At 42.8% G+C, this 7964-nt stretch overlaps 1 protein-coding gene across 3 annotated transcripts in view; it reads right to left on the minus strand.

Moving 5' to 3' along the window:
- LOC109300486 (fibronectin type-III domain-containing protein 3a-like) overlaps positions 1–2547 on the minus strand; it is an 83718-nt gene extending 81171 nt beyond the window's left edge. For all 3 annotated transcript variants that reach the window (XM_019521134.1, XM_019521135.1, XM_019521133.1), the window contains exon 1: positions 2491–2547. The gene's annotated coding sequence lies outside the window, so the exon portion shown is untranslated. The remainder of the gene's footprint in view (positions 1–2490) is intronic.
- Positions 2548–7964: the final 5417 nt, after the last annotated feature.

Consider the following 7964-nt stretch of genomic DNA (forward strand, 5'->3'; position numbering starts at 1 on the left):
GGGGGGGGGGGGGGAGGGTCTGTGGCTTGGGAGCAAGGGGCAGGGCACAGGCATATCACTGCCCCCCCTCCCCCATCATATTACCTAGGGCTGTGAAAATTTTGCTGGTTGTTTCATTTTGATGCTGCTTCAACTTGTTTTGAGCTCAAAACAGCAAGATCAAAATGAAACGAAGGGCTTTGAAACAGCCTTGAAACAAAAGGAGGGCCGTCAAAACGTTTCAAAAAGTTTTGAAACTCAAGCAGGGCTTGCCTGCAGGGAAACAAAAGGTAAGGAGAGGGAGGGGAAGAGGGGGGAAGGACTGCTCTCATAGTGACTGTGGTCCTTCCCTGAGGTCCCTTCCAATTCCAGTGTTCTGGAGGAGGGATTGAAAAACTACAAAAAAGGCAAATTGTTTGAACTGGCCTGCTTTCTGTCACCTATGTCACGAATTTTGCTTGTCAGCAGCCCAAGGTGCAGTTTCCCAGAAACCCCTGCATCTACATCCTTGAAACTCACCAGGCTTCACGGCCTCAGAAGGAGCTACCGTCCCTGCAAGTCCCATCCAAATCAGGCATGAACTGACACTTATAGGCAGTTTTGTGGTTCCCCATTATAGCCTATGGGCGAAACATCAAAACAGTGTCGAAACAGCAGAACAGTTTCAATTAAATGAAACAGAACAGGGGTTTCAAAATGAAACACTGTCCCATCAAAACAGAAGTCAAAATGAAACGGTGCTGTTTCGCACAGCCCTAATATTTCCCCCCCCCCCCCCCCCCGGTGTGATCTTTTTTGAAACTGGAAATATGGTAACCCTACAGGAATGCAACTTGGCTGCATGTAGAGCAGTGCCCAGCAGGTAAGTCTGTTAAGGGGGGCAGATCAAGGCCCCCCATGGTAAGGGAAGGAGTGGGGCAGGTGCTGGGGTGGATCATGGAACAGAGTTGCGGGAGGCTCATCCAGGCATGCAGGGGGGTAGGACATGGCTCCCTATGACTGTGCGCACCCCCAGGGAAGCCATGGGAGAACATGTGCATGGGGCAGAGGTGGGCTGCCCACTGTGGCCTGGGGCTCTGTGCCCTGCTGCTTTTGCCCCAGGAGCAGCATGACACCATGTTCTGCCTCCCAGTGCTGGGCAAGGCAGGGGGCGCATGGCACAGCCAGCATGCAGCTCCCAGGGCAAAGGCAGCAGGGCACAGAGCCCCAGCCCGCAGCCCACACCCCCTATGTCTCCCCCAGGGGTGTGCGCAGTGGTGGGGAGTGCGCATGCCTGCAAAAGCCTTCTGTGGCTCCATCCCACAACCCACTCCGCCCCTGGGGCCCCATTCACCCCATCCCCTTTTCACTCCCTCCCTTACCATGGGGACCTCAATCTGCGCCTTCCCTCTCCCCCCACAGACATACCTGCTGGGTGCTGCTCTATACACCACCAGGCTGCATTCCTGGCCATATGCATGCAGTAGCTTCTAGTGTGTCCATGTCTGTCCCCGTTCCCAGCATTCCTGCTGCAGCAGCCTGGAGCCTGTGCCTGGGCTGCCCTGTAGACCTCTGCACTGCCACTACTGCCCTGCTGGGCAGCCTGGAGGTGGTGGAGTAGAGGCCAGGTGTGGGCTCCAAAACCACATGCACCATTAACACATTAAAAAGATTAATGCACAAACCAATTAATGGGGTAATCATGTATGTTAATGGAGATTAGAACCAACAGGACTACTTTAAATCATTATAACATCAAAATGGATCCTTCATTTCTAAACTGAAACCAGTTAGGAAGATATTTTCAGCATACAGTCTGTTAAAATGTATAGGCTGAGAATAACAGCGTATCCAACCTTGTAACAGTCTAGCAAATATTTCTGGCACAGTGAAAATGCATTGAAGCTTAAATACAATACTGTCTATATGCAAATGTGTACCATGCTCAATTCTACTGCATCTGAGGCACTGTGATTTTGGTAACTTTTAATAAGGAGAACATACCAGGTCATATTTTCATTCCACAATTACACTTTAAACAAGCATTTTTGTTTCACTTTTGCACAGCACACTCTGCATTTGATTCAAATAGTGAAGTGCAATATGCACTCTTCAGCATCATACTGAACATAAATTTTTGCTCCTGTTACACTGCTCTGTTCTAACACAATTATTAATCCCTTTGAACACTAGCATTTATGTAAATGCCAGCAAAATGAACACTTAGGAAAATATTACAATGGTCTCCAAAGACTTGAACTTTAAAATATAAGATCATGGTTAACACCAATATGTTTATAGACTTCATAGATATTTGGGCTGGAAGAGACTCCGGAGGATCGAGTCCCCCTCTGCCTCAGGGGCAGGAAGTCAGCAGGGATCATAGGATCCCAGCAAGATAAACATCCAAATGCGTCTTGAAGGCGTTTAGACACTACAGGTAATGTAGATATAATACTGTAAAGGTTTCAAAAACTTTATCACCCTACTAAAAATAATCAAGCAAAAATTATTCATGTTTTAAAAACTTACCCTAAGAAGTACACTTGAACAATTCAATATTCTGATGGTGTAATATGGGCAATTATACTAAAATAGAAAAGTTAGAAAAGTCATATTTTTCCACTGGAAGTCTCATAATACAAAGGCTTCAAAGAAAGAAGTCTCTATGACCAGTCTTCCACAAAACAATTACTGTATATAGCAGCTGGAACTGACTTCAGTTCCATAAATAGAAAAAATTCAGAGACACTCTGCTTCAAATACTGGCCTTCCCTCTCTTCTACTGCCCCAAATCCTTCTAACACGTTGTAAACATTCTAAACTTGCTCCAACTCCCAAGGACTCCAAATGACTTCAATAGACACTTGATCATGTCTTTTCCCATTTGGACTATCACCATGTACTTCACTGTATGCAGAGTCCATACATTTTTGTATGAAGAGATTAAAAGGTAATATTCACAATGTATACATAACAAGACATGAATAACCATGAGGGCCAAACAATACTAAAGATTTGTACCTCAACTTTTAAAGATGCCTGGGTTTTTTGACCAAATGTGCTTAAATACTTCAATCAAAAAGTGAAACTTGCATACAATATTAACATATATAAATGGCAATTAATTTTGAAAAACGTGCATCTTCAATAAAAACAACTTCATGGGCAGTATTTCTAAAATTAACTCATTTGAACCACACACCAAGCTTTCTTCCAAGCTGAAAGTTTATACACTCATATTTTTGGGACTTCAGAATAAAAATACTTCACAAAAATTGGCAATAAACATTTCTAGTGAAGAATTGCAATAGGAAGCACTATTGCTGTTCACTGACAAGCCTATTATACCTACATTTGTTTTTTGCAAAATTAGTATTTTTTCAACTTGGTAAAAAAGGTTTAAAACATACACCAGCAATATAGCAATCATTTTATAATTACAAGGTTCTAGTTGTGTATCTTTTTAAAATTAATAAATTTGGACTATATGATCATATACTAAAGTTGCAAGAAATAACAATTTGCATTCAGGGCTTAACACTAGAAAGAAAGAACTGCAGTTAATTTTGCATACTCATTAAAACGAAAATGACAATGAACAGAAACATGTGACAAATATAACTCTCTGTAGTAAAACTACAGCTATTTTAATTTGCGCTTATGCTGTATTTTGAGCCAGATTCTTCCTGGTGGCATGGAGTAATCATTTTTACTAACATTAAGTTATTCAAAAGTGGCAAGAATATTTAATAAGACTAATATCTGAAGATGTGGACAGACAGCTCTTAAGTATTCAAGTGTAACTACTTTATCATACTATAAGATGAAATCTATACCTACTGTGCTTCAGCTGCCCAGAAGTTGGACAGCCCCATAATAGAATACTTAAGGTGTCTAAGAAGTGACAATACCTATTAGCCTAGACTCAAAATTTAGGGCTTTCTACAAGGGGGGGGAGGGAGGAGAAGAATTTTGAAAAAAAAAATTTACTTCTTGGAAGCACAAGTCTCAAAAAGTGAATATGGATAAACAAACATCAAGCTAGTTGCCAAACACAGCAACAGAAAGCAGCTCAATACATGTGCACCACTTACACGAGTGGTACTCGACCTTTACAGAATCGAGGTGCCTCCAGACAAACTCAAGGCACCTCTTGGAAAATGACAGATTTTAGTTTTCACTAATTTTTTTGCCTACAGAAAAAAATAGAGCAGTTTTTCTAACGCAAAGAACTCAGAAAGATCACAACTGTGGATTTCTGTTTGATCTCTGGTTTATCTTGTGAACTGTGTTCATAAACTTAGCAGTGCTCTGTGGCACCCCACAGTACCCCTGAAAGGCTCTTGAGGCACCCCAAGGTGCTGCTGCATCCTGGTTGAGAATTGCTGGTTTATAAAATCAAGTTACAGTTTTGCAGAGAATCTACATCAGAGACTGTGGCTGAATTATACTGGGTGCTATGCAAAGGAAAAGATGGTTCCTATCCTGATGATCTGCTTATTCTTAACATGAACTAGATAAATGAGACATCATACCCATTATGCAAAATGTGCAATGGAGGCACAGATTTCTTGGTACCTTGCACAAGTCAGTCTGAAGTAGAGCTTTAAACCATACCCAGATCACGTAAATTCTAGATAACATATCTTGACCAATCCTTCAGTGTAGTCACCCAAGAATGCAGTTATCATAAAAGTAAACTCACAATATCCACATTTAATAACAGTATTATAACAATTAAGGAGTTTAAATAAATATATTTTTATCTTTAGGTTTTTCTCTTTTAAATAGAAAAACTGGTGCACCTTAAGATTAAATTGCATTATCAAGATTCTCATTCTGACAGACACCGTGTTCCCAATTAAAGTTAGTTTTGTACTAGCTATATTACATTTTATCATACAGACATTTTCACTGATGCATACAATTTGGTTTCATGGTTCAACACAACCTGAGGCATGCAATACTCTTTCAGAAGTATATTTAAGTACCAGGATGCCGACAGCATACCTACAACTCACATTACAAGGTGCCTGGAAAGAGGAAAGTGCCTTAATGAAAGTGTATTATACAGTTTGCACGGGAATGGGAAACTGACATTTTTCAATAGCAACAAGCAATAAAAGAGAAAACAGTGTGGTAGAAAATTAAGAACCAGTTAACTAAACACACACTACACAAAATCATCCTTTTTCTGCACATTTATGTTGGATTAAGCTAAGCACGTGGATGAATTCCAATAAACATAAAAAGAAATTGGAGGGGGAGGGGGAAGCTCAGTGAGCCCATAAAGACATTCAGTTAATTAATGCTGCTAGCTCTGAAGCTCTACTGAAGTTATAGACACCCTTTCACTTGAAGTGTTACAAAAATAGCACTATGGGGACCTACAGATGCCCCATAGCTGGGGAGCTACAAAAATAATTACCTCAAAGAGCTTGCCAGGGAACAGAGAGTATTTTCCTTAGGCCCCTCACCTCCAGGAAAGCTTGAAAAATGACCGACTGAAAAGCAACAGCTGTTAAAGGCAGTCCCTGTTACCTATGGGGGTGAGAATTGCTCTCCTATCCCCTGCCACCCTAGTCATGCTGTTGCCACTGGAGAAGCCAGCAGTGGCAACAGTGGCAGCTGTTACATGAGGCACTACAAAACACAGCATTTCAAACAGGTACTTTTCTGTAGCACTTGGGCCACGTTTATAACACTACAAATGGCTGGTACCATGGCCAGATCCAGGATTTTGTAAAGGAGGATGCGGGAGCAACTGGTGCTGCAGGGGTGGCTACATTCCTGCTCCCAGCTTGAGCCTCACCACAAACTGGGACAGGCAGACCACACCATGGGAGCAGCAGCCGGGGACTTTAATTCCCCAAATCAAGTAAGAATCTTCTACTCTCCTCTTGGCACCCTTTTCCTTCCCCTCCGTGTATAGCAGCACCTACCCTCCCCCTGCTACCATCTTTGGGGGGAGTTACAAAGCCACTCATGCCCTGTTCCTGCTGGGCTGCAAGGGGAGCCACACTCAGCCCAGAACCATGGCAGCAGCAGGCAGGTTTCCTCTCCCTAACCCTGCTCCTGGGCTGGCAGAGAATACATGGGGGGTGGCAGTTGTATTAGGCAGGGAAGAGAAATCCTCCCACCACTGCTGCTGCCATCCCAGGCTGGACCTGACTCCCTGCATAGCCTGTCTGGAGCAGGGAAGGAATGGCTTTGCAGCCCCCCCAAAACCCAGGCCAGGAAGGGACAGAAGCAGAAGGGAGAAAAATGTAGGGGAGAGGAGGTGCTGATAAGCATTGAGGGGAAGGAGAGGGCAGAAAAGAGAGGGATTCTTACCTAATCTGGGGCTTTAAAAAAAGATCCCTGGCTCCTGCTCCCATGCTCTGAAAGAAGGTATTACTATGCGACGCAGATCCAGAAGGAATGCAATTTGGCTTGCACACCTATACACTTGTGTTCTAATAATACTTAGCATTGTTAGGTACTGTATGTACATTAATTTATCTTCATTATATTAACTGACCTTCTGAAAGGTAGAATAGGAGATAATGTTCTACAATAGAGATAGCACTGTACATACAGAGTAGCAGATGGTTACTTTACAAAGTAAGACCGGCTTTAGGCCACAGTAAACTCAAACTCCTTTCCCTTGAAATTTTTCAGACTGGTTTCCATACCCACAAAGATCTGAGTGACTCACAGATTCTCCTTTTCCTCCTCCTGGCGCTATTTGAGCTGTCCTCCAGCCCTTTTTTCTACATGGAGTGGTAGGGACAGAAGGAGTTTATCTGAGTGGTTAGGCTCTTTGCACCCGTACCTGCAGAAAGGAAAGGATCAGGGAGTTCCAAGAGAAGTGGTGCTGGCTCCTACCCTGGGGGGTTTTAAAGAGAGGCTGGATGAACACCTTGCTGGGGGTGTTTGACCCCAGTACGCTTTCCTGCCATGGCAGGGAGTCAGACTTGATGATCTGCTCAGGTCCCTTCTGACCCTACCAACTATGAAACTGTGAAGTGGAACAGTGACCCATACTGCAAATAACAGTTTCGCATACAAGCTGTTTGGCAGGCCAAAAGCAGGGACATAAGACTGAGACTGCAATCATTTAAGTCTGCAGCACCACAAAGAAGCCAAACTGGATTCCAGCAGTCCTGATATTGAGTAACTAGTTATATACATTTCATGATGCTTTGCGACTAGAACACAATAAATTATGAAAGAATATTCTGTCACCTCCTACCACTCACTTTTCCTGTATGTTACATAGTCTTTGGCCACTGTCTGGAAAACCTGAAGCACTTCACTGCCTTCATGCTTTAGCTGTCATGGAGCTGCCAATGCTCGCACATTGAAACTATACAGCACAGCTGCCAAGTCAATATCATGCATGAGCCACACAGGAAACTGTATTTGTCCTTAGGAAGAGAGCTGTAAGACTAAATTCTCCCTTTGTGATTAGAAGAGAGTCAAAGAAAAAAAAGTTTTCCATCCTTGCCTCCCTTCTCCAACACACATACTATTCTGCATAAACAGACATTAGATGAAATACATACAACATCAGTGAGAGAAAGGATGATAACCCATGGCTCCTGCACTCCTAGGGAAGTCTCCACCTCATCAGGCTACAGAGTTATGCTCCTCCTAATTTTAATTCTATTACTCTTCAAGCTGGGCCCATGGGCAGAAAGACATTCAATAGAAAGTGGATTGGGAGGATGCTCCTCCTACTTCGGTTGTCGTAGAGTCTGGGCATATTCATTTGACTCCACATATGAACCTTAATTCTGTCCTTTAACCTTCATTTATCTTCCATTTTCCTGTGGAACTGCAACACCTTTTCTTGTTGTGTACAAAAAAAAATCCACAGATTAGATTGAAGAAAGATGGGACTTCAATAAACATCTAGTCTGATCTCCTGCATAACACAGGCCGAAGAATGCAAAATGTAACTTCTGCACCAAAATGTAATTTCTGGTTGAGAACACAGCTTAAATCAAAAAAAAAAAAAA

This window comes from Gavialis gangeticus, unplaced genomic scaffold (assembly GCF_001723915.1).
Source record: "Gavialis gangeticus isolate Ggan-Ray unplaced genomic scaffold, GavGan_comp1, whole genome shotgun sequence".
Classification (NCBI taxonomy): Eukaryota; Metazoa; Chordata; order Crocodylia; family Gavialidae; genus Gavialis; species Gavialis gangeticus.